Source organism: Octopus sinensis, linkage group LG10 (genome assembly GCF_006345805.1).
Source record: "Octopus sinensis linkage group LG10, ASM634580v1, whole genome shotgun sequence".
Taxonomy (NCBI): Eukaryota; Metazoa; Mollusca; class Cephalopoda; order Octopoda; family Octopodidae; genus Octopus; species Octopus sinensis.
In genome coordinates this window covers 33,983,806-34,008,785 of record NC_043006.1, presented here as the reverse complement: position 1 = coordinate 34,008,785, position 24,980 = coordinate 33,983,806, and the positions used below count along the sequence as shown (strand labels likewise).

General features: G+C 42.2%; 1 protein-coding gene and 1 long non-coding RNA gene across 3 annotated transcripts in view; one reads left to right on the top strand and one right to left on the bottom strand.

The window, feature by feature from the left end:
* Positions 1-6,343, bottom strand: part of LOC118765086 — a 28,666-nt gene extending 22,323 nt beyond the window's left edge. The window contains exon 1 of the long non-coding RNA XR_005000936.1: positions 5,699-6,343. This is a non-coding gene — a long non-coding RNA (uncharacterized LOC118765086). The remainder of the gene's footprint in view (positions 1-5,698) is intronic.
* The window catches only part of LOC115216595 (5'-AMP-activated protein kinase subunit gamma-1), a 764,404-nt gene that overhangs the window by 203,343 nt on the left and 536,081 nt on the right, over positions 1-24,980 (top strand). The window lies entirely within an intron of this gene.

Sequence of the window (24,980 nt, the reverse complement as noted above, 5' to 3'; positions counted from 1 at the left end):
TAAGTACTAGGCTTACAATGAATAAGTTCTGGGGTTGACTAAAAGCGGTGTACAGCATGGCTGCAGTCAACTAAGTGAAACAAATAAAAGAGTAGAGGTGTATATATACACACACAGATGGATTTCTTTCAGTTTCTCTCTACCAAATCCATTCACAGGGCTTTGGTTGGTCCTCGGCCATAGTAGAAGACACTTGCTCAAGGTGCCATGCAGTGGGACTGAACACCAAATCATGTGGTTGGCAAGCAAGCTTCTTACCACAGCAGCCACACCTGTGCTTATATAAAGCATTCTTGAAAACGTTCTGCAATAAAGTATAGGCATAAAAGCCACAACACCACATTTAAAACAAAACAAAAAAATCGAATAATATTTCCCTGACAAAAACTGTCTCATGTTAAATGTCTCATCCTCATTTAACATCCTCTTTTCCATGCTGGCATGGTCCAGAAAGAATTTGGTTGAGGCAGATTTTCTATGGCTGGATGCCCTTCCTGTTGCTAACTTTCATCTGTTTACAACTACAGTAAGGGTTACCCATGACCAACTTCCCTCGTATGATGATAATGCTTGGTTACGACCATAACGTGATGTCTAAATGAGAGTATACGGAAACACATATATACACGCACACATATACACACACACACATATATATATATATATACAAACACAGGCGCACACGCACATATATATGCACACAAACACAGGCACATGCATGCACGCACACAGGCACAAGCACACACAGACAGGTATATGCACATGCACAGACAATGCATGCAAACATACGCACATGCACCATGTATGTACACACACGCACATGCATGCACACACAAACAGTCACATGCACACACAGGCATGTGCACACACAGACATGTGCACACACAGACATGTGCACACACAGACATGTGCATGCACACAAGCACACGCACACACAGACACATGCAGGCATGTACACACACACACACACATATGCACACACACACACACAGACATACACACATGCATGCATGCATGCACTGGGGTCCTTTAGGTTTTTGTCTGCTAAATCCACTCACAAGGTTTGGCCAACACAGGGCTATAGTGAAAGATATTTACCCAAGGTCCATGCAGTTAGATCAAACCTGAAATCCTGTAGTCACACAGCAAGCTTCTTAACCACACAGCCATGCCTGTGGCTGTATCTAATTCACTTATTAAAAGAAAGGATCACAGAAGATTATTGATTTTCCAAAATTGTGTTCCAATGCCAAAACATTAGAAACTACCAACTAAATCGTTCGACTATGATGGCACTTATGTCCCACAAGATCCAGTTTCACTTCCAAGATATACAAAGCAGAACCAGCTTGCTTAATGCAAGTTTAAAGTTTCCTCACACACACACAAGAAATCAATATTTTGACAAGCATTTCCTCAAAGTATTGCTGTGGATTAACTCAAAGACAGAAGCTATTTGAAAATGCATAATTCACAGCTCATTTCTTCCACCATAACTAACAGTATCACAAGACATGAGAGCCTCTACATGGTAGCTCAGCCAGCTAGAAATAGCAGCTGAACATATTTCAAATAATATTCTGTTGTTATTTTTACTTTATGTTATTTTATCATATATATATATATATTCTTTTATTTGTTTCAGTCATTTGACTGCAGCGGTGCTGGAGCACTGCCTTTAGTCAAACAGATCAACCCCAGAACTTATTCTTTGTAAACCTAGTACTTATTCTATCGGTCTCTTTTGCCGAACCACTAAGTTATGGGGACATAAACACACCAGCATCGGTTGTCAAGCAATGGTGGGGGGACAAACACACACACATATATATGACAGGCTTCTTTCAGTTTCCATCTACCAAATCCACTCACAAGGCTTTGGTCAACCCGAGGCTATAGTAGAAGACACTCGCCCAAGGTGCTATGCAGTAGGACTGAACCTGGAACCATGTAGTTGGTTAGCAAGCTACTTACTACACAGCCACTCCTGTACCTACTCACCACACAGCCATTATTTTATTTTTATTTTCTCTCTATGCTTATTTCTGTGTTCCTTTCTGTTGAAGAGCGTATGCTCAAAACATAAAAGACTTTCTCACTTCCCAAGCATTAAACTAATACACCTTTTTGTCGTTTACACACCCATCTTTATCTTTTGTTTTGTTTCTCTTTTGTAAATTCCAACTATATATATACTTTTTATAATGATTGTTTACTTCTGACATCTTGAAATGTTGTAGCAAAATTCAGCGCTGGCTATAACCTCTATGGAATATCTGTAGAAATAACCATAATAATATATATAAATACATACATACATACATACATACATACACTAACACACACACACAACAGACTTCTTTCAGTTTCTGTCTACAAAATCCACTCACAAGGCTTTGGCTGGCTGAGGCTATAGTTGAAGACACTTGCCCAAGGTGTCACACAGTGGGACTGAACCCATAACCATGTGATTGGGAAGGAAGCTGCTTACCATACAGCCACGCCTGTGCTTAATGTCTACTTTTCCATGTTGGAATGGGTCAGATGGAATTTATTGATGTGGATTTTCTGCAGCTGGATACCCTTCCTGTCACCAACCCTAACCTGTTTTCAAGTAAGGTAATATTTCCCCCTTAACCAGACAGGTTTTCAGGAAAGATTGATAATGAAGGCCACCACCTGCATAATAGTAGCACTCATGTATAATAATCACACAATGTTAAGGTAAAGAAATAGGACTACACACACGACAGGTTTCTTTCAGTTTCTTTTTACCAAATCCATTTCTAATGCTTTGGTCAGCCTGGGGGCAGGGCTGGCCCTAGGGTTGCTGGTGCCCTGGGCAAGCTTAACTTCGGCATGTACAAGGTGACAGTCATGGAAATTTCCTTGTCTTTGTCATGCCCTCCTTTGCACCTCCTAGCACATGGTATCCCAGGTGGCTGTCTGAGTTGCTGGCACCTTGAGTCAGCCCTGCCTAGAGGTATAGAAGATACTTGCCAAAGGTGCCACATAGTGAGACTGAACCCAAAGCCATATGGGCAGAAAGCGAACTTCTTACCACACAACCAAGCCTGATATTATTAATTTAAATGGATGCTTCTGACCACAAGAAGAGGGTGGAATAGAGGAATATATTTATCACTGTCACATCAGTACCTGTGATAAAATGAAGATATATATATATATATATATGTGTGTATGTATGTGTGTGTGTATATATATATATATATATATATGTATAAATGTGACCGCATGTGTACCGTTGGTGATTTTTTTTTCCTCTGTCTTCCCTTCTCCTATGTTTCCGACGAAGAGCTCCGCTTGAAACGTTAAACCCTCCTTCTTCCCTTCCTTCCTGAGCGTCCAATAATACTATATTTGTTCCATGTCCTCCCGTTGCTGTGTTTTCTCTTTGTGTTTTCATGTTTGGATTAACTTTATATATATATATATATATATATATATATATATATATATATATAGGAGCAGGAGTGACTGGGTGGTGAGAAGTTTGCTTCCAACCACATGGTTCTGAGTTCAGTCCCACTGTGTGGCACCTTGTGCAAGTGTCTTCTACTATAGCCTTAGGCCAACCAAATCCTTCTGAGAGGATTTGGTAGACGGAAACTGAAAGACCATCTTTCACACACACACACATACACGTCTGTTTTTGTTCCTCACCGTTGCTGGACAACTGGTGTTGGTTTGTTTACATCCCCTTAACTTAGGAGTTTGACATAAAAAAGCTGGTGGAATAAATTCAATGCAGTGCTCCAGCATGGCCGCAGTTCAACGACTGAAACACATTTTTATGTATAGCAGAGAGAATGACCCAATTTTTTTTATTCCAACCCAATTCCATTACGACCCTTCCTTGAACTAATTATTTCTCTCTATAGATGGGCATGGATGGATGTCACATAATTTGTATTCCCAGGTTCCCCCTACTACCACCACCACCACCACAACAACAACAACTCTATAATTTCGCGGCCAAGTATTTCGTGTAAATAAAGAAACAAATAAACGAATAGATCGATATTGTCAAGGTCAGTGTAATGTAGGATAAGTTGGAGGTGACGATGACGACGATGATAACGAAGGTATCAACATCGCCACCTGTAATCAGTTCTCTTTGAAGTCGACCAAGTCAGCTGAACGACCAGCCGGAAAACCAGCCAGCGAGCTACTTTCGCCAGCCATCTAACCAGCCGACCAGCCGCGTTTTCTTTTTAACCACCCCCACCCCGAATCTACCCCCGCCACTGAATGCACGTCAAACATAATCATACACACACACACACACACACACACCATATATCGATCTGTTTAGCTAAGCTTAAGTAAGTCTAGTCTCTCTCTCTTCTTAACACACACACACACACAAAAAAAAAAACAAAATGCTAGTCAGGTGCTGCAGCTTGAATTCGAACACCGCTCCAACCACCCCCGCCACCACTACGACAATCTCAAATACCATCGCTGCTACACGCTCCACTCCAATCCACCGTCACCGTACTATGACCAACACTACAATTATCACTGTCATAACTGCAACCACCACCACCGTAACAATTTCACAATAACCACCACAACTACTACTACCATCACTATCATCATGTCCACAACTACCTCCCTCACCACCACCACCACCATAATCTTAATTATTTCACTGCCAACGTCACCATCACCACCACTGTGAACACCACCACCATTATCATGACACTCACCTTCCCCAAATCAGCTTTTTACGCTCTGTTCTATATATAGAAAGACAGACCTATAAGTAGAATGACTTCGCCCAAAATCACAGCTAAAAATAGAACCGAGAAAATATTCAACTTGTGATTGCAGTGAGGACGGCGGCGGCGCCGGCGGACGGACGTGATGGCGGCGGTTGTGTCGATGGCTGGTGATGGAGGTGGGGGTGGTGGTGGTGACCTGATCATGGTGTCGGTGGTGATCGTCTGATTTGTTATTGGTAGTGGCGGCAGCGGCGCTTTTGGTGGTGGCAGCGCTTAAGGTTGTAAGACGGTAATGATGATGATGGTGTTGGCGGTGGACGTGGTGGCGGCGGTTGTGTCGATGGCTGGTGATGGAGGTGGGGGTGGGGTGGTGGTGACCTGATCATGGTGTCGGTGGTGATCGTCTGATTTGTTATTGGTAGTGGCGGCAGCGGCGCTTTTGGTAGTGGCAGCGCTTAAGGTTGTAAGACGGTAATGGTTACCTGATGATGATGATGGTGTTGGCGTTGGACTGATCGTGTTTACAATTTGGTGGCGATGGTGTTAGTGGTGGAGGGGGGTGGGGGTGATTTGCTCGTGTTGTTGATCTGACCGTAACATTTAATGATGATCTCAACGAGATGGTGGTGGGGGTGGCGATGATCATACGATGGATGGTTGAGATTTGATGGTGGCTATGAATTTTATTTTTGTAGTAGAGGTAGTTGAGGGATCAATGGTATTTTTGTTGATGTAGTGGTGATGCTTATTGGTGGTGCTCTCGTTGTTGCTGTTAAGGTCGTAGTAGTAGCAGCAGCGACACTAGTAGTAACAGTAGCAGTGGTAGTAGTATTAGTAGTAATAGTAGTAGGTGGTGGTGGTGGTGGAGGTAGTTTTCATTTTTACGAGCCGAAGAAGGAAATTTCGACTTGCAAGAAATAGCAGCCAAATTCCTTCAAATCACACCTTACCATTTTGAAAAAGACGGAACACGTTCTATAACGTAATCCTGCGGGACTGTCGTGGATGGAACGTTTTTGATCATAAGTCTGCTCAATCAGAGCCAGCAACGTTGGCAGTGATGTTAGTTAATGTTGTTGTTGCGGTGGTGGTGGTGGTGGTTGTAATAATGATGTTAACAATGCTGTTTGCTGAAGTCAACGATGCAGTAGTGATCATTGTTATTATTTAACCCCAGGTCGACCCTGGTCAAACAGATCAACGATCATATGTATTCCAGCCGTGGCTATCCTGTCTTTTTTCCTATGAACAAGGAAACAAGGTCACCTTATCCGGCGTGTGTTCAGGTGTAGGTCGTTATCGTTTAAGTCCTACATCAACCTTATCGTCTTTAGACAAAGGTAGGATATGATTTAAAGCGATTTGGCTGCTATTTCTAACATGCGGCAAGGCCACGCGTAGAGACTCCATCATTAGCTCGGTGTAGTCGTAACAAACATGATTGATGATTTTCGGGTGTTGTTGCGAACAGGTGTTCTTGGTAGTTTCCTGATGGCGGTGACGTTTGTTGGTGGTGATTCCAAGGCTGGTTACTTCAGCGAATTTCGTTTGGTTATCGATTCCACCGGCACAACGCCCACAATTCTGCGTCGATATCGCCCATGCAAAAAATGATTCTCTCACAAAACGTCTTGTGAAGGGCGTTTGGGAAATACGAAGGCCGTGTGCGTGTGTACGTGTGAGTGTGATAGTGTGCGAGTGTTAGAGCGTGTGTGTGTGTGTGTGTGTGTGTGGTAGAGCGTGTGCGTGTGTGTGTTAGAGCGTGTGTGTGGTAGAGCGTGTGTGTGGTAGAGCGTGCGTGTGTGTGTGTGTTAGAGCGCGCGCGTGTGTGTGTTAGAGCGCGCGTGTGTGTGTGTTAGAGCGCGCGCGTGTGTGTGTGTTAGAGCGCGCGTGTGTGTGTGTGTGTGTGATTCAGTCTTGCTTAGCTCTGATCCAACAAACCAAGGATCAAAAATAGTTTAAACATAACCAATGAGTCTTTTATTCAGGTATAGTCTATCTAAGACTACATCATCTAATATCTTCTTTCTTTGTTTTCTTTTCCTTTCATTTTGTCTAATTTTTTTTTACATGAAATAGCGGGGGATATGATCTGAAGGAGATTTGGCTGTTCTTTCTAGCAGATCGAATGACCAGGCTTGTTGGTATTGTGATGGTGATGGTGGTGTTGGTTGTAGTGGTGATGGTAGCGGTGTTTAGTGAAAACATCATCTAAAGTGATTGATTATCTAAAATATTATTCAGCTGTTTAGTTGTGCATCCATGCAAATATTTACTCACATACACACACACATACACATGTATACCACATAGACAAACATAATTACTACAAATACGTTGGCACAAATATGTGCCACGGGTGCAGGCGTGGTTGTTTGGCATGAAGTTCGCCTTCCGATATGGTTTCAACAAGTGTTAGTTTGTTTACGTCCCACGCATGTCTGCGTCAGTCGTACTGCGTGACACCCGGGTGAAGTATCTCCTACTATAGCCCTGGGCCGCACGAAGCCTTGTAAGGGGATTTGATAGACAGAAATTGAAAGAAGCTCCGCTGTATCAGGAGCGAACCCAAGTGGAGTGATGATGGGCACGTACCCACTTCAAGAAAAAAAAAAAAAGCGCCCTTTTCTCCTGCAATTGTATTCCCTTCTGACTTCTCCTTCGAAAAATTCCTGGGACCGCGCCTGCGTGTAATCACTCCAGTTCCTTGAAGCTACTGGATTCGTCGTGTATCTGAATAGTTTGGTTGCTTGATTCTTTGAGATTGGTCAAGTGATGTAAACACCTCTCATGAGAACCCAATATTGACTGAAAATCGATAACGGATGTTTATCGATTTTTTTAATCTACGGAGAAATTGTGAAACTTGCCCTGCTTACGTATCCACTTCATACGTTACTCACAAATACTCACATTTTGGATCTTTTCAGTTTGGTTACCAATTTTCGAAAATTCAATAATAATAACATCGAAAAATACCTTAGTAATGAGAACCCAGGTTCGAAATTTCCCCAAGACACCTGATGAAGGTGGGCGGGTTATCAGCGGAAATGTTGTGTTAACAACAAACAAGATGAGGACAAATATCCGTCAAATGTAAAATAATGTAAATAAATTCAAAGTTTATTGAAGATTTTAAAATTCGGTACATTAATGTAATTCAGTTGAATCTCCTGAGATATTTAACATTTTTCAGGAATTTTTTTAGAAAAAGTTATAGAGGTTTAAAATTTGATGATAATTTTCACCTAGTCAGAAAACAGGATTTTTGAAAATGTCATTTTGTGCGTGAAAGTACGAGTTGTCAACTATAAAAAATAACCGAAATCAATTCGAACAGAAATTGAAGAGATTGAAAATTGGCAGCCAAACGGGGAAAAAAATGCCACATTTCTCTCTCTCTCTCTCCCTTTCTGTGAGTGTGTGTTATGTTTGTACCCAACCACTGCTTGACAACCGGTGTTGGTTTGCTTACGTCCCCTGTATAGCTGCATAGTTAAGAAACTCGCTTCACAACTACATGGTTTCGGGTTAAGCTATCTACTGCACGGCACTTTGGTCAAGTGTTGTCTGCAATAACTCCAGGCCGACCAATGCCTCGTCAGTGAATTTCGTACACAGAAACTGTGCGGAATCTCGTCGTGTGTGTGTGTGCGTATGTTTGAGAATCGGTAATGGTTTGTTTACATCCCCGTAATTTAGCGGTTCGGCAAAAAAAAAAGACAGATAAAATAAGTACCAGACTTAAGGAAAAAAAACGAAAGTACTTGTGTTTACTTGTTAGTCTAATCTTTAAAGGCAGTGCTCCAGTTTGGCCGCAGTCTAATGATTGAAAACAGTATAAAATAAAGGGAAGGAGAGTAGCCATGGTGTTTGCAGGCGTTCTTTGACTGATGAGACTAACGCCATTAATGTTCTTCTTGAACATATACGGGGAAAGACATGAGCGATGAGAGAATTCCAGTGGGATGACATTCTAGAGAAAGAAGGGCTGAATCTAGTACGCTGGCTACAACAAGTATAATGGAAGGGGGAGAAAAGAGTGAGATAGGCGTGCTCAAGTGGAGGGAACATGGGCTCAGCTAGTTCCAGATAGCAGAAACTATTATAGAAGCCGTGGGGAAGGCAGAAAGTGGAGACACAACATGCTTGTGGGCCACAGGCTGAAGTATGCCTGTGAATGACATTATGCCAATCAGTCGGGTATCCCTTCTTTAGATGTGGTCATGGATTGCTCACAATGACATGCTATCAGATATTATTTTTAGGCAACTCCCTTCTGGGATTAAATATGAACTCTCATGGCATATGGTCAGTTCCCCTTAATAAAAAGTGTCGAGTTCTTTGCATAGTCCAGACAATCGCCAAATCTCGTCTGTCAACATCAAAATAGTTGCAGCTTCGGATAGAAATCGTGGTAAGTACAGGGTTGGAAACACTCCGCCCTACACAGTTCGCGAGATAGTATATGGTAGATGGCAGCTGTAGCAACTGCGACCTCTTCTCTCAAATATCTGTACAACGGATGGTTTAGCCAAATCTTTCTTTAATATCCTTTCTACTGTAGGCACAAGGCCTGAAATTTTGGATGGAGGAGATTAGGTCGATTACATCGACACCAGTACTTGACTGATACTTATTTTAACGACTCCAAAAGGATGAAACGCAAAGTCGACCTCGGCGGCATTTTGAACTCAAGAACGTAAAGACGGACGAAATGCCGCTAAGCATTTTGCACGGCGTGCTAACTATTCTACGTGGATGTTGGGTTGTTTAAGTTGCAGGTCTTCACTAACGTATTGTCTAGCCGGATACCTTGTCTGCAGATTTCATAGCCTCGGAAGATCAGCTTATCTGCACGAAAGACACTTCTTTTCGGTATCAGCAATGCTATAGGTGCTGAGTAACTGCCTTTATTTTCTGCTCCAGTTTAGCAGTAGTGCGGCCACTAGTGAAAATGTCGTCCTAATAAATTATTATCCTGTAAAGAACTTCAATGTGAGTGAATATCTTCTCTTGTACTTTCGGGGTACAAGAAAGCAATCACTAGCCGTTGCTTTAATAATCCAGTTCTCTACCAGTCAGAAACAACAAGACGCAGACGTAAAAGATATATATACTACTTTATTCTCTTTCTTGGTAACAGTAACAATAAGTGGTTATCTGATGTCCTTGGTTCTGGGCGCGCAAGGCTGAAAGTTAATCGATTGTAATATTTACAATGTTCAGCCGCTAAAACCAGAACGGGTTAAATATGGCGTCCGGAACAGGGAAATGAATGTGGTCGGCAACAATTTGGTTAAAAGCTTTTCGGCCGACTGCTATCAAAGCTGGACAGCGAGAATACACGTCCGTCTCCTTCGGTCGCAACTGTCCCAAGTCCCCGCTGACTGCTGCTAGTGGTCAAACGTTCTACGACCCCCTTGCCTCGCTAACTGCTACGTAGGCAATAGGGTTCTTCTTCCGGTGCTTCGCGCATGCGCGAGAGGGCCCTTCCTCTCTCTTGGTGAAGGCACCAACACCACACGCGCGAAATAGAAAATGGACGGTGCGCGCGCACGCACCGTTATAGGATCACTACAAGGCTCCCCTCCAGTGCGTAGCACGACACAAAATCCTTTGTAGTGACTTTAAACTCAAGGTGGACACCAGATAACCAAATAGCACACAATATAATAAATGGCAAAATTTATAACATACACAAGAAATTTACTAAAGGAAAAAGAGAAAAAATACTCAATGAGCAAAAATCAAGAGTGCATGCATGAAAGGTTATACGTCACAAAGTATAGAGCCTTCCGCTGTAGGGAGCGGAGGGAAAGCAAAACTCACAGTCAATGAACCTAGGCGAAATTAAATCCAACTCCTCTAAAGGTAGTTGTTCCTGCAAAATAGCAGTTAAATCAATTGCTGCAGGAGAGGAAATGGAATTGACAGAAGCTCGCTAGTAACACAAAAGGCAAAAGTGCAAACATGCTGGTGTGATGCGCGACACAGATAATTTTCTGTTAATTACGTGACCAACAGTGGTCTAACAGGGAAAAATAATTACGCCTAAACATGGCGCAGCGCATGTGAACATCCGACGTCCTATGAGTCGGGAAAAGAACTAAGCCAAACGCAAACGTGTTGCAAAAACAAGGCAAGTACACGTGCGAAGCAAAAGGCGCATGAAATGCAATAGAGCTTGCCAGACCGAAAAACAGCAAATGAATATGGCTGTGGTTGAGCGATTATATGCCTCGTTCGTACAGGAACAAAAGTATGACATGCTGGCGCGTTATAATGGACAAACAACCCTCTCTATGTATACGTGACCCCTAGGGTCTATAGAAATGAGGGGTGTCCAAAAAAGGCAAATTTAGCATGGAACAAACAAGCGAGAAAAGCATGTGTGTGTACGTGTGTGCGACAAAAATACATACAAGGTGAATGCGAGCAAAAAAAATAAATACAGTGCATAGAAAAAAATTGTCTCTCAAGGCTATTCCAGACAAGAGTTAATTTACCAGTCTGTAATAGCCTGATGCACAATAGCAGTTCGTTCTGTAACAGAAATGTTGAAATCACAAAAATGCAGATGCCGGTTGAACACAATGTGTAGCGGTTGTAGCTTCGATGCTGTGACATGTTAACTGGAACAGAAGAATCTCGTAGATAGACGGTGCTGTTTTTCCTTGGTGTGCAATATGCACATACAGCGTGCACGCTAAAGTTCCGCGAGTTGCTATGTACATCTTGGTCGACGGTGTTGAAAGGCGACGGTGGTGGAGGAAGGCGACTGTAGTGGACTTGAGACAACATCGTTCTTAGTGATGATGGCGACGACGTGAAGTAGAAAGACGACGATGGCGATGACGAAGGTGGAGAAAAGGCATCGTTGATATGATGGCGTTCGTCATCATGGCTGTAGAATAAGAAAAGGGCTCCTTCTATAACGGTCCGAGTGGACGGAAACAAATCGTCGAAAGATGAATGCGTAGAGTTAAATCGTGTTCCGACTTCGCAGAAAAACTGGATTTCTTTGTTGATAAGTGATCTCTGGTTTTAGACCAGAATCACGTCGGGAGGTCACCACTGTAACGAACTTAGTGTGAGCGAATATATCTTCTCTTGTACTTTCGGGGTACAAGAAAGCAATCACTAGTCGTTGCTTTAAAATCCAGAATTCTACCAGTCAGAAACAACAAGACGCAGACGTAAAAGATATATATACTACTTTATTCTCTTTCTTGGTAACAGTAACAATAAGTGGTTATCTGATGTCCTTGGTTCTGGGCGCGCAAGGCTGAAAGTTAATCGAATTGTAATATTTACAATGTTCAGCCGCTAAAAACAGAACGGGTTAAATATGGCGTCCGGAACAGAGAAGATGAATGTGGTCGGCAACAATTTGGTTAAAAGCTTTTCGGCCGACTGCTATCAAAGCTGGACAGCGAGAATACACGTCCGTCTCCTTCGGTCGCAGCTGTCCCAAGTTCCCGCTGACTGCTGCTAGTGGTCAAACGTTCTACGACCCCCTTGCCTCGCTAACTGCTACGTAGGCAATAGGGTTCTTCTTCCGGTGCTTCGCGCATGCGCGAGAGGGCCCTTCCTCTCTCTTGGTGAAGGCACCAACACCACACGCGCGAAATAGAAAATGGACGGTGCGCGCGCGCGCACCGTTATAGGATCACTACAATCCCGTTGACATCGCCAAATATATTTTCCATAGAACATTCAAATATGGCGCTTGTCGCTTATATCCTGCAAGGCGGTGAGCTGGCAGACACGTTAGCGCGCCGGGTGAAATGCTTAGCGGTATTTCGTCTGTCGTTACGTTCTGAGTTCAAATTCCGCCGAGGTCGACTTTGCCTTTCATCCTTTCGGGGTCGATAAATAAAGTACCAGTTTCCCACTGGGGACGATGTAATCGACTTAATCCCTTTGTCTGTCCCCTCTATGTTTAGCCCCTTGTGGGCAATAAAGAAATATATATCCTGCATGACACACATGTCGAACGTAATAACATAAAGGGAGTACTCACAGTTGTTACTTTCTGAATTTCATCAGAAATTGAAATCATTGGCAAGCTTCTTATCTGCCAGCATGAATTATGCCGTCAGGGTAACAGTCAGAATTTACTCCTACGTTGTAATCTATGCAAATATGTAAATTGCTTGCGCCCAATGGTGAAGCCTACTTCTTTCTGATTCAGCTCTTTTCATTAAGCCATTGATTGGTATTTACTTCAATTTTGCTACAAGAAGATAAATATGTACAGAAATTTGTCTCGACGATCGGTAAGTGTTCAGCGTTAGTTTTTAATTTTATTTCGGCTTTAAAACCTTTTAAGCACCCTTTAGATTGTGTGTGATGAATAAGTGAAAGGCTATTACATGTCGGCACCATTCTTTCCAATATGATCATTCAACGGCAGTTACGGAAATTATCGTATTTGATGACATACAAAATACACTTTCTTTCCAAATAAAAAAAAAATTCTGAAAAATATCACCTGGGTCCTATACTATACGAAATAGGGCCTCCTATAAACTTTAATACGCTAAAAGCCTGTCTTCCTGAATATGCGCTGCTAAAATGGTGAGGAATCAAATATGTTCGGGCGTCTTTTATGCCGTCAAATACGATACATCGTTCGTAATTTCCGTCGTCCAAATGGTTTGAAAATTTCGAAGCAATTGGATAACTGAGCCATTTAATTGCTTGAGTCTGCCAATGCAAGATTCCAGATCGTGAGCCATGTTTCCTCCAAACATTTTTGAGATAATGGTGACGTCGCTGACCGTATCTACTTGCATCTGTTTTTCAATATTGTTTAATTTAACGGAGGTTGGTGAGTTGGCGTCACTGTCCCTAGATCTGAAGACATTGCTCAACCCTTGGTCACTATCTGCATCAGCATCAACTGGGAGCATTTCTCAAATTCTTTTCGAGATAACCAGACATGCTTAAACTGCTTCTTCTCCTGACAGATATAGCATATCTTCCGCAAAAAAACGGGACACATTCTAATATTGTGGGCAAGACTTACATGTAAGCTTTTTTCTCAAAGTCTTAACATGTGGCACTCAGTAGCATAGTTAGGGGAGGGCGAGGGGGCCGTCCTCCCCATCGTTCTGCTGCATAAGCATGTATAGACTTCTGGGCTCGGAGGGAGGCAGAGACAAAGTCAAGTGCCGCATCGGGTGGCACACACTCAAGTTACTTCGCTGGTGCACTGACAATTCTATCAACACACTATCATTATGGAACTTCTGTTTGTCCTTCTGCCTTTTTTTAATGTTGCTTTCGCGCATTTTTCCAGTCTAAACTCCATCCCCACATCGGCGGAGATCTGGCAGAACCGTTAGCACGCCGGGGGAAATGCTCAGCAGCATTTCATCTGTCTTTAGGTTCTGAGTTCGAATTCCGCCGAGATCGACTTATTTCTTTTTTTATCCTTTCGGTATCGAAAAAATAAGTGCCAGTTAAGCGGTCAATGAAACCGACTTATCCTGTCCCCTAAAACTGCTAACCTTATGCCAAATTTTGAAACCATTACTATAATTAGTTGGAACCAAAATAAAATCATTAATCGTTTCAAATTGCTATTACCAACAACTCGGTAATAGCATTTCCTGAAACTGCAAGTGTTCTAATATTCTAGAACGATATGCAGAATTGTGAAGTCCATCAATTTGTTGCATTTGTATAAGGTCATCTTCAGCAGATTTCCCTGCTGCCCCTAAGTTATCAGCTTCCCAAAAACGGTTTCTATCAGTAGTTTATCCATATCGATGTATTGGTTCCGATGGCATCTACTTTCATGTCCTTTCAGCAATAAACAGCTTCATTGATTTTATAGTATGATATTATAGTTTCCTTTATGTCTGCGAAGTTCATTTCTTCCAACGCTTTAGGGTACACCATCACAGATACAATATTCTCAATTCTTACTTTGGCGAAGAAATAAAAGATCGTTTATTTCTCTTTTATCAACAGAGCCTTTGAGTTACTTTGTTCTAGAACTGGCTGAAAGACATCGTAACAAGGATTTAATCAAATCGGAATCAGACAGCATTAGTTCTCCACAGCTGGTCGATAGCGCCATTGTTATGTCTTCCACTTTTCTTCCCATGGCCACCAGTTCGTGTCACATGACGTCGTCATGCTAAACTCGTGCAACACTTCTGTTATAAAACAATAATAACACTACGCTTAATTCACATGATATCGCTGGGTGAAAAGGTCGGTTGGATCAGAGTTCGAAGTTCAGTTAAAGAGGCAAGTATTTTACATCAAAAGTATTTTTCCATAATAATGTAGGCCTCTAGCAAAAAATGATTGAAAAATGCATCGAAGAGAAAACATGCGCTAGATCAGAGATAGAATACGATATTTGATGAGACATGGGGAGCAGAAAGAAGAAAATATATGAGAGGGATATCAAAAGTGATACAGCTTCATTGATTTTATAGTGCATATTGGAAAATGGCAAATTTTGCAAAAGGTTCGTTCAAAAGTACGTCGGAAAGACGAACGACATGAAACATTTACGATAATACGTCATAGAACAGCCATGCATACATATACACACATACATAAATACGTACAGACATAGAACACATACATATAAACACGCTGACACATACACACGCGCATACATATAATAATGCACACATGCATATACATACAGACGCGCAAACACACACACACATTCATATAAAAATACACACATGCATATACATGAGTACGCGCACACACATGTATTAATACACATATACATACGCACGTACATATATACAAAAAAAAACATACGAACATACACATCTATACTCATAGGCATTGAACCAACAAAGGAGCTTCTTAAGTGGTCATTACACCAGCTAGAAATATCAGCCAAATCTTTTACAAATGACATATCACCGTTTAAAACAAAGAAAAAAAAAACATTTCACATTCACACAGTGTCTAAATAAAAGGCGGGATGGCCACGGTCGACATATTGTTGAACGTAAGTGGTCTGCTAGATCAAAACTGAACATAATTATCATCGAAATGTGTGTTCGTGCAGACAGATATGCACACACACACACACTGATATATATATATATATATATATATATATATATATATATATATATATATATATATATATATATATATATATATATATATATATTCACACTACCTTAAAACCTGTTAAATTTCCTGAACAAGACGAGATGACAGCTAAACGTCACGACTGGCGTATTGAATACCAAATGTACTCTTATACGTCAGTCACACTAAACATCACTTATGCATTCCGTTGGCACATCAAGGCCTTGACGCGAGTCCAACTTCGTCACAGCGCACCATCTTGCATATCAGATGGCAGGATCGCATTACTGATGTAGAGGCCCTGCTTCGCGCTGGCGCAATCAGTGTGGAGGCGCTCATTACCTTATCACAGCTGCACTGAGTGGAAGATGTTTGCAGGCTGGAGGGCGGCCGGCCCCCAGGGGCATTTTTCTATGCTCAACTGCGTATAAAAATAGCATATCAGTTGAATAAAGTTAAAACACAGACTGGTTTTAGCGTTTTTTATTAAGGTATTTTAACAATATATATATATATATATATATATATATATATATATATATATATATATATATATATATATATATATATAATGGTATGTTAACTATATATATATTACATACATATAAATTGCAGATATCTCACGATATGACATTACCGACCAGACAATCAGAAGTCGTTTCACATTGCTGGTTACAATACGCTTTGCATTATTTTAGCCTTCGAATGACATCATCCCGTTGGCTAGGCGAGCAGGCCAATATATATATATGTGTGTGTGTGTGTGTGTGTGTGTGTGTGTGTGTGTGTGTGTGTGTGTGTTTGTCTTTATTGTATGTCAAGTTATATCTAAAACCAATTTTACATTAAACTAAAGGATTAAGCAGCACTTTCGTAGAGTAGATTCTTATCGCATTTACACGAATAGTGTTGACAGTGACTCTGAAGTTTCGGCCTCCTTGGTCTTCAATGCAGAGTCTGAACAAGGTTAAGCTTGCCGATACTTCGAAGCCATTGTAAGCACTATTTTTTTTGTTAGAGAATAGGGTGTGTGTGACCTAGTGGTTAGGGTAGGCATGAGTCACCGTTTCCAAGAAGCGAGCTGCATGAGACATCGCTCATTATCAGACGGGCCGCACTGCAAAAAGAAATTCAAAGTAATTTTTGATTGGCGTGCCATCCAGAAGGTCACACTAGAGGCTGGTTGTCCATGACTGTATTAGAGTGTTGTACTCACGATTGCGTGAGTGAAGTTTTGATTTCCGGATTGGGCAGCGCCTTGTGAACTAAAGACCTCGTCTCCTGTTATTCTGCGTTCATTTTGACATCTGACATATGGAACACAATGTACCTGTTCAGGCAACATCGATTTGTTGGTGTGAGGGACAAACATCTGATCCCTATAAACAACTCGTGTGTGCAGGTTGTTCAAGAAAACATTGTAGAACCCCTTATCTCTCGTTCACGACAGGAGAGTCCACCGTATAGACAAATAAAGAGACAGACAGACACACAGGCAGGCAAACAGACAGACACACAGACAGACAGGCAAATAGACAGACAAACAGATAGACAGACAGATAAACAAACAGACAGACAGACAAACAGATAGGCAGACAGGCAGGCAGACAAACAGACAGGCAGGCAAATAGATAGGCAAATATACAGATAACTTAAGTGAGACAAAGGATAAGTTATCAACATATATTGTTTTAAAATCATATGCACTAGATTATATGCTAAGACTGAAAAAATATATGAAAATATGCTCAAAACATATTTAAAATACATTAAAAATATATAGATATAAATATATTTTTTAAAATATATCGAAACTGTACGAAAATATAAAATCACACTTACTTTTAAAAACGATATTAAAATACGAAATAAAAATATAACGTATTGTCAATCCAAAAGTTTTGTATCTCGCTTAAAATGTAGGTATATAAAAATGGCTGAATCAATTTGTACGATTACAGTTCTTTTGAGTTATGGCGGGTTTCTGATAAGGATAAGGAGCTACTCTTAAGAAGAAGCTATTTATAATATTAGAGATGGTAAGTTGATTTTATTACTACCCACAAGGGGCGAACATAGAGGGGACAATACAATCTGATGTGGGGTCAGACATACGGATGGTTTTTACAAAAAATCGGATTTAAAAATAACATGAAATTACAAGAATATACACAAAATCGAATGATGGAATAGACCGGAAGACATTACAGGTGGAGTGGGTGCGGGTTTAGCTCGGACCCCACGAGCCCCGCCTCCCCACTGATACTTTTGGTTGCGCTTGGTATTACATTTATGTTGTATCTTTCACTCGCAACTTCCGTGCCACATCTTTCCATCGTTCTTCATACACTCTCCTAGTCAGGCATATTCTCTCCAGCCCTATCTTCCTTTTCAGGTGGAAGATGAAATAATTCATCAAACCAGGGCCAGAGATGAACTTGCCTGACTGTAAACCTTTCACTCTCGTCTTCCATATCACCTCTTTCGCAATTGCTACTACAACGAGAAAACGAAACTTACCTTCATTCACGAGGAAATCCGGTGGGTCAATTTTTGTAATCGACTCAGTCGACAGCTGTACTCTTCGTGTACCTGACAACAGCTGTTCGGCATAAACCCACACCTCAGACACGTCCGGACAATGAACAATAGCGTGCGGGACGGTTTCCCTATCCCGCCCGCATCTTGGACATATCGGACTGTCTCGGCCACCGTGCCTTGCGAGTTTATCCCGAACAGGTAGAGCTCCTCTGTAGCATTGCCATGCCAGAGACTTCTGGAAGTTGTCCAGTGTCCTCGGCTTGAACGTACGTCGGAACAGACTGGCCAGCTGATTATCGTCGAGACCTAGGGTTTCCCCCAAGGTATCTTCACATTCCGCCTCTACCAACCCTCTATAGAAGAATGTGGTGGAACCCCCACCGCAGGCGTTGCCCGAGCGACGGAATGGCAGGAGAGCCTTGCGACACTCCGTGTACCAAGTACCGAGTTTCGATCTACGATTCAGCCAGGTTTCCCGTCCACCGAAACTAGTGAACTTGGGAAACATCAGTTTTGCTAACGGAGACCACACCCGTTCACCATCAAGGTAGAGCCACAGATGTCTTAACCTCAGCGCTTGTCTGCGCATCATCAGCCAAGGCATCCCTAGCCCACCCTTTAACGGTTGTTGACAGCAAGTAGAGCGTTTCACAAGTGGTTTCCTACCCTTCCACAAGAAGTAGAAGAGCTGTCTTTCCAACTTGGTCAACCACGAATCGGGGCAAGGAACGACGGAAAGGCGGTAGGTGATAACCGATGCGATAAACACATTGGCCACCTCCGCCCTCCCTTTCAAGGATAGCCACCGCCAAGACCAGGTCTTGGCTACTGCAGCCACCTTGCTCGTTACCTCGCCCCAATTCTTCTCTATTTGGAGGTCTGGACCGAACCAGACCCCTAGCAATTTAATCGGACCCTCCGTCCAACGTCCCACGACGCTGTCAGGAGGCATCGACTTGCCTCTCCAGGTGCCGAGTTGCAAGCCGACTGACTTTTCGCGATTAACTTTTGCTCCTGTCACCGTCTCGTAAACCTCTATGGCCTTGCTTACTTTAAATAGGTGGTCCATTTCGGTTACGATGATGGTGATGTCATCCGCGTACGCTGACACTGATTTTCCATTACCCGGCTGTCTCGGGATGCCGCTCAGTTTTCGCAGTAATGGCTCTAGAGCCATCACGTACAAAAGCGGGGAGAGCGGACACCCTTGACGAACCGAGCGTTTGATTTTGAACGGCTTGGACAAGAAGCCGTTCACCCGAACTACCGAGTCGATGTTATCATAAATTTGGATAATCCACCTGAGGAAGCCAAGGCTCAGCCCGAACTGTGCCAGGGCAGATACCAGGTAACGATGGTCGACCCTATCAAAGGCTTTAGATTGGTCTAAATGGACCAGTACCCCACCCTTGCCAGAATCACTATTAAACCCCTCTATAGTGTACCGCATTAGATGGAGATTATCCTGAATGGATCTGCCCGGAACGGCACATGTCTGTGCCTCTCCGATCAGACCATCCGCGACACGCGCCAATCTTTTCGATAACACTTTGGCCAAAATCTTCAACTCTGTGTTTAGCAGAGTGATGGGCCTGAAATTATCAATGCACTCCCCCTTGCTCGGGTCCTTTCTGACGAGAGTCACTACTCCCCGGCGCACAGATCTGGGTATAAGCCCGTTCTGCTGCCAGTCGCATAGACCTCCGCCAGTAGGTGCCCGAACAAGTCTGGCATACTCTTATATAACTCATAGGGTAGACCATCCAAACCCGGCGCCTTGCCTGCGCCGCAGTCCGCCATTGCCTCAAACACCTCCTCAGGCGTGATTGGCCCTTCACAGCCCTCCGCATCTCGCCCCGATAAGCGCGGCAGCCCGTCGAGTAGGTCCGTAAAGGCCCTCCTCCTATCCAGTCCGCCGCACTCACCGAAAAGCTGAGAGAAGTGCTCCTGGAAGGCCTCACACATCTCCTCGGGTTCGTTTATCAACTCACCTTGTTGGTTCGTCAAAGATCGAATCGTGGCACCGTTACCATGCTGAGCTTCCACCACTCGGGCCCATCTCACGGCGTTGATTCCTTCACATCCCATATGGCGGATTCTAGCCCTGACAATGCAGCCCATGTGTTTGGCCTCGAGGTGCTGGTTTAACACCAGTCTCTTGGACGCCACCTGAGCCGCAGAGCCAGTTTTCATGGCTTCCTCTAATTCCTTAACTAGAGTATTATCCCCTCTAGCCTCTCTAGCCACTACTCCTATGCTATATCTAATAGACTCAAACTTGATGGCTCGTTTGAGGGCGTACCACCATTTGTTATTAATGATGGTACCGGATAGTGCCCTCTGAATTATGTTCCTAATCCGGTCTTTGTACTCCTCTATTTCTAACCTTATCTATGTCAAGCTTACAAGTGACCATTTTATGATCACTGTAGCTGATCGGGTAAAACTGTGGACACTTAGCTATTTTACTGTCTACTTTTCTAATTAGAATTCTATCTATATATGACCTGGAAGATCCGTCGCTGTTTTACCATGTCCACAATGGAGCGTTCGGAAATTCCCGCCTATACGGATCTGCTAGCTCAAAGCGGCTTAGCATTTCCATGAAGCCACTGTTACCTCTCCTATCTGGACACGAGCCAACACAATCTACATCCGCTTTGCAAATTGTGTTAAAGTCTCCTAGCACCACTAATGAATGCGAAGTACCAAGAAATTTTTCTAGATCACGAAAATAATCACTTTGCCCTTTTTTACTGTTGGGTGCGTAAATTGCAACCAGTCTGATAACTTTACCATTACTGAACGTCAAATCCATGACGACCAGCCTACCTTCTGGATCTGCAAAAATTAACTTTTTCTCAGAAACCCGGTTTCTTTTTAATAGGACCAACACCCCTCTCCCGCCTGTAGGACTGCCAGGAGAGAAAAAACTCTCGTAGCCGTCAAACAGCGGGAGTAGACCTCTTGGCCCCTCTAACCAGGTTTCTGTAGCAACAATAACATCTAAATTACGCGACCTGATATCATGCAGGAAGCGACCTTGCTTCCAGCCTGCTCCCAGGCCGCGCACATTCAAACAACCAACATAAATGTAATCCATTACTTACCTTATATCAGTGGTTCGGTTTTTTCCTTTTCTTCTTTGTTTGTCTCTTTTTCTGGGCCTCGTGGGGGAGTCTGACGCAGGCCCTCGAATATATATGGAGATGTTATATCCATTCTGAGCGGGCCTACGTCATGAAAAAATTCGGACTTTATCCGTCCGTAATCCTTCCGGCCTATTCTGTACAATACATAGTCATTTTTCCTCCCTATTTTTTCTACTTTGGCCATCGCTGCCAACACATTACCGAGTCTATTGTTCGTGGCCTTAACGGCCATAAATGAGTTCAACGACTCTCTTTTTTTCTTTTGGTTTACTTTGGGAGGGGTGGTTTCAGTTTTTCTTTTTTTTCTAGTGATTTTTGACCACCCCTCCTCCTTTTTCGTTTCCTCGCTCTTTTTTTCCTCCGCCGTTGGTTCCGCTGCCTCTGTCACCTCCACACCTTCAGCCGTCCCTCCTGGGCCGACCAGCGCTGTTTCTGATGACACCTCTTCTGCTTTTCCGCTTGGCTGAGCTGCTTCCTGCGGTTTGGGTTGGGGTTGGCATTCTGCCCTTACATGCCCTTTCTTACCGCAGCCGAAGCACCTCGGCTTTCTGCCCTCTACGAAGACTCTGACTCTATCTTCTTCGCTTATCTTTAGAGTCTCTGGAATCTCCTCCAGGGTTTGTATTTCTGCCTGGATGGCTATTATTATCCGTTGCCCTTTCCAGAATTCTTCCTCCTCTACAGTGGCCTGGAGGAAGTTTATTTTTTCCTCCAGGCCTACCATAACTGCTGCCACCAGAACTTCGGCATCCGCTTCTGGCGGAATATCATTCATTGTGATCTTTGATGTTCTTTTGCCTTTATACAGGGGTAGGAGAACAATATCCTCCGCTTTTATTGGTTCCATGGATAGCTTCTTAGCTACCTCCTCTGTTGTGAATCTCACCTCCACTGTGCCGTATTTCTTCCCTCGATTGATATATGTGATTTTATCCATTATCGGCTTTAAGCAATTTTCGATTTTTTTCTCCTCTATTTTTTGTATTGATCTGCTTGTTGTATTGAAGGTCTTATAAATTATTCTTCTATTTGTAATTTCCTCCTGTTTTTGGGCGTTTGAAGCCACGGTTACTTCCGTGCCCTCTTTTGACACACAGTCTGCATGTTTCTTTAGGTTTTCCACATTAATTTTTTAAATTTTCTTGCCAGCTACTTCCGAAAATTTTTTCGCTGGTTCTGGAATATCTTTTTTCTTTGGCGACCCCGCCTCTTTTTTCTTTGGCGACACCGCCGGTGATCCTGCATCACTAGTCACAGGTGAATAAGAGATGGGGGATTCCATCTCCGATAACTGGCTTTAACAAGCCCTTGGCACAACCAAGATAATGATAGTTTTTCCCCCACGGAGGGGGGAACACCAACACGAAGCCCTCGCACGAAGGCCGACTTCAATAGTTGTACAACAATACAGAAAGACAGCTAGACACACAGTAGTTCACAACGGAGAAAATATACACAAGGCAAAAATATAATAACTCACTATACACTATGACGTTGGTGAAAGTTCAGTTTTTGAGTATCGATGAATATACTTATTCATCGTTCACCCTTAGAGATGGTAAGTTGAAGATGGTCCAACCCAAATTTTGTATTTCATATCTATTGGAATTATTATTTTATTGTGTGGAGTTAACTAGATGTTTAAGGATCGAATAGTACCTACGTCTACCAGAAACAATGGCGTCCGAAAACCTATTCAACATTAGGGAGTTATACGTATGCAGAATAGTCAGGGATTCCCTAATACAAAAATTACATTTACGTGTGTATGAATTATAAGGGGAGGTTTCTGTTACTATTGACCAGGATAATTCATACTGTATGTTCTGCATTTTAAAATTGTGGAGATGTGTAGCTAAAGAAGTAGAAAATCTGGTTCTAATGTTAATAAAAGAATTCAAATGTGCCCGACATTCAAATGTGTCCAATAACTATGAAATACAAAATTTTGTTCTATCTCTAATATTATAAATAGTTTTTTCTTAATAGTAGCTTAATATCTTTATAAAGATTGTCAGAAACGGATCGCCCATTACCCAAAATAAATGTAATCGTACAAATTGAATGATCCTTAACGAAGGAGACGGTGGTATTGAGTGAACTTAAGTTAATTTTGCACAGTTGTTCCCTCAGAAACGGCCGTCGGATGTGAACCCCTGGATGTTATACTTCTAAATGGATTTATTTTTATATACCTAGATTTTAAGCGAGTTACAAAACTTTTGAATTGACAATACGTTATATTCTTATTTCGTATTTTAATATCGTTTTTAAAATTTGGCTCAAAGTGATGGACCCAAGTCTCATTTCCTGTAACTATTCTCTCTAAATACGCTGTATATATATATTTTCAAATCCTGGCAGCAACACTGGAAGCAGGATGATAATCTCTCTTTATAAAGATATTAAGCTACTATTAAGAAGAAACTATTTATAATATTAGAGACGGTAGGTTGAAGATGTTCTAAACAAAATTTTGTCGTTGTTAACTGGAACCAGAAATTTGCACCATACGCCGGAGTCTATTGTCAAAGCAAGTGTGATTGTTGCACAGCAATGCACGCTCACATACGGTCGTTTGCACCGTTGAAACCATTAAGAAATTGGGTTTCCAGTTGCTAGAACAGTCTGCAAACAGATCCTGATCTGGCCCTGTCACATCTTTGGACCGCTCAAACATCCTTTACGAGGTGGTCGATTTGCTGAGGACTAAGAAGCGCAGGAAGTGGTCCATAAATGGCTGTACAAGTCGAAAACCTTCTCCTCAGATGAAATAAACAAACCTGTGGACCGCTAGAAGAAGTGTATCAAAAAGCAAAGAGACTATGTTGAAAAATGATGTAATTGTTCAACCCTTACATACACACACATTTATATATATGTGTGTGTGTATGAGAGAGGGAGGGCAGACAAGCAGACTTGTTATGTATAAGCTATTGTACCAATGGCTGAGGTACAAGACTATTCCGAATGTGGTCTTTCAAATTGTTTATTTTATACAAAACTCTCTGTATAAGACGGTTACAAGCTTCTCATCAGTTACAACAAAAACCTGTTTAATTATTACGCCTACATCAATATAATGTGTACATAGATACATCATAATTCAATAACTGGGCCGATTTTAGTAGCCATCACTTTGTCGTTGTTAAATGCGGTCTTGACACTACTGTACATTAGGGGTCCCATCGATTTACTTTCATTTATCTAATACTTTTGTTCTTTTTATAAAGAAATATGACACACTTCTCAATATATATGTGTGTGTGTCTGTGTATCGAGAAGTGTGTCATCATATTTCTCTTTCTCTCTCTCTCTCTCTCTCTCTCACACACACACACACACACACACACACACACACACACACACACACACACACACACACATATATATATGTATATATATAATACAAATAAGAAAATGGAGAAACAAATTTAGTTTGTTCATCAACTTA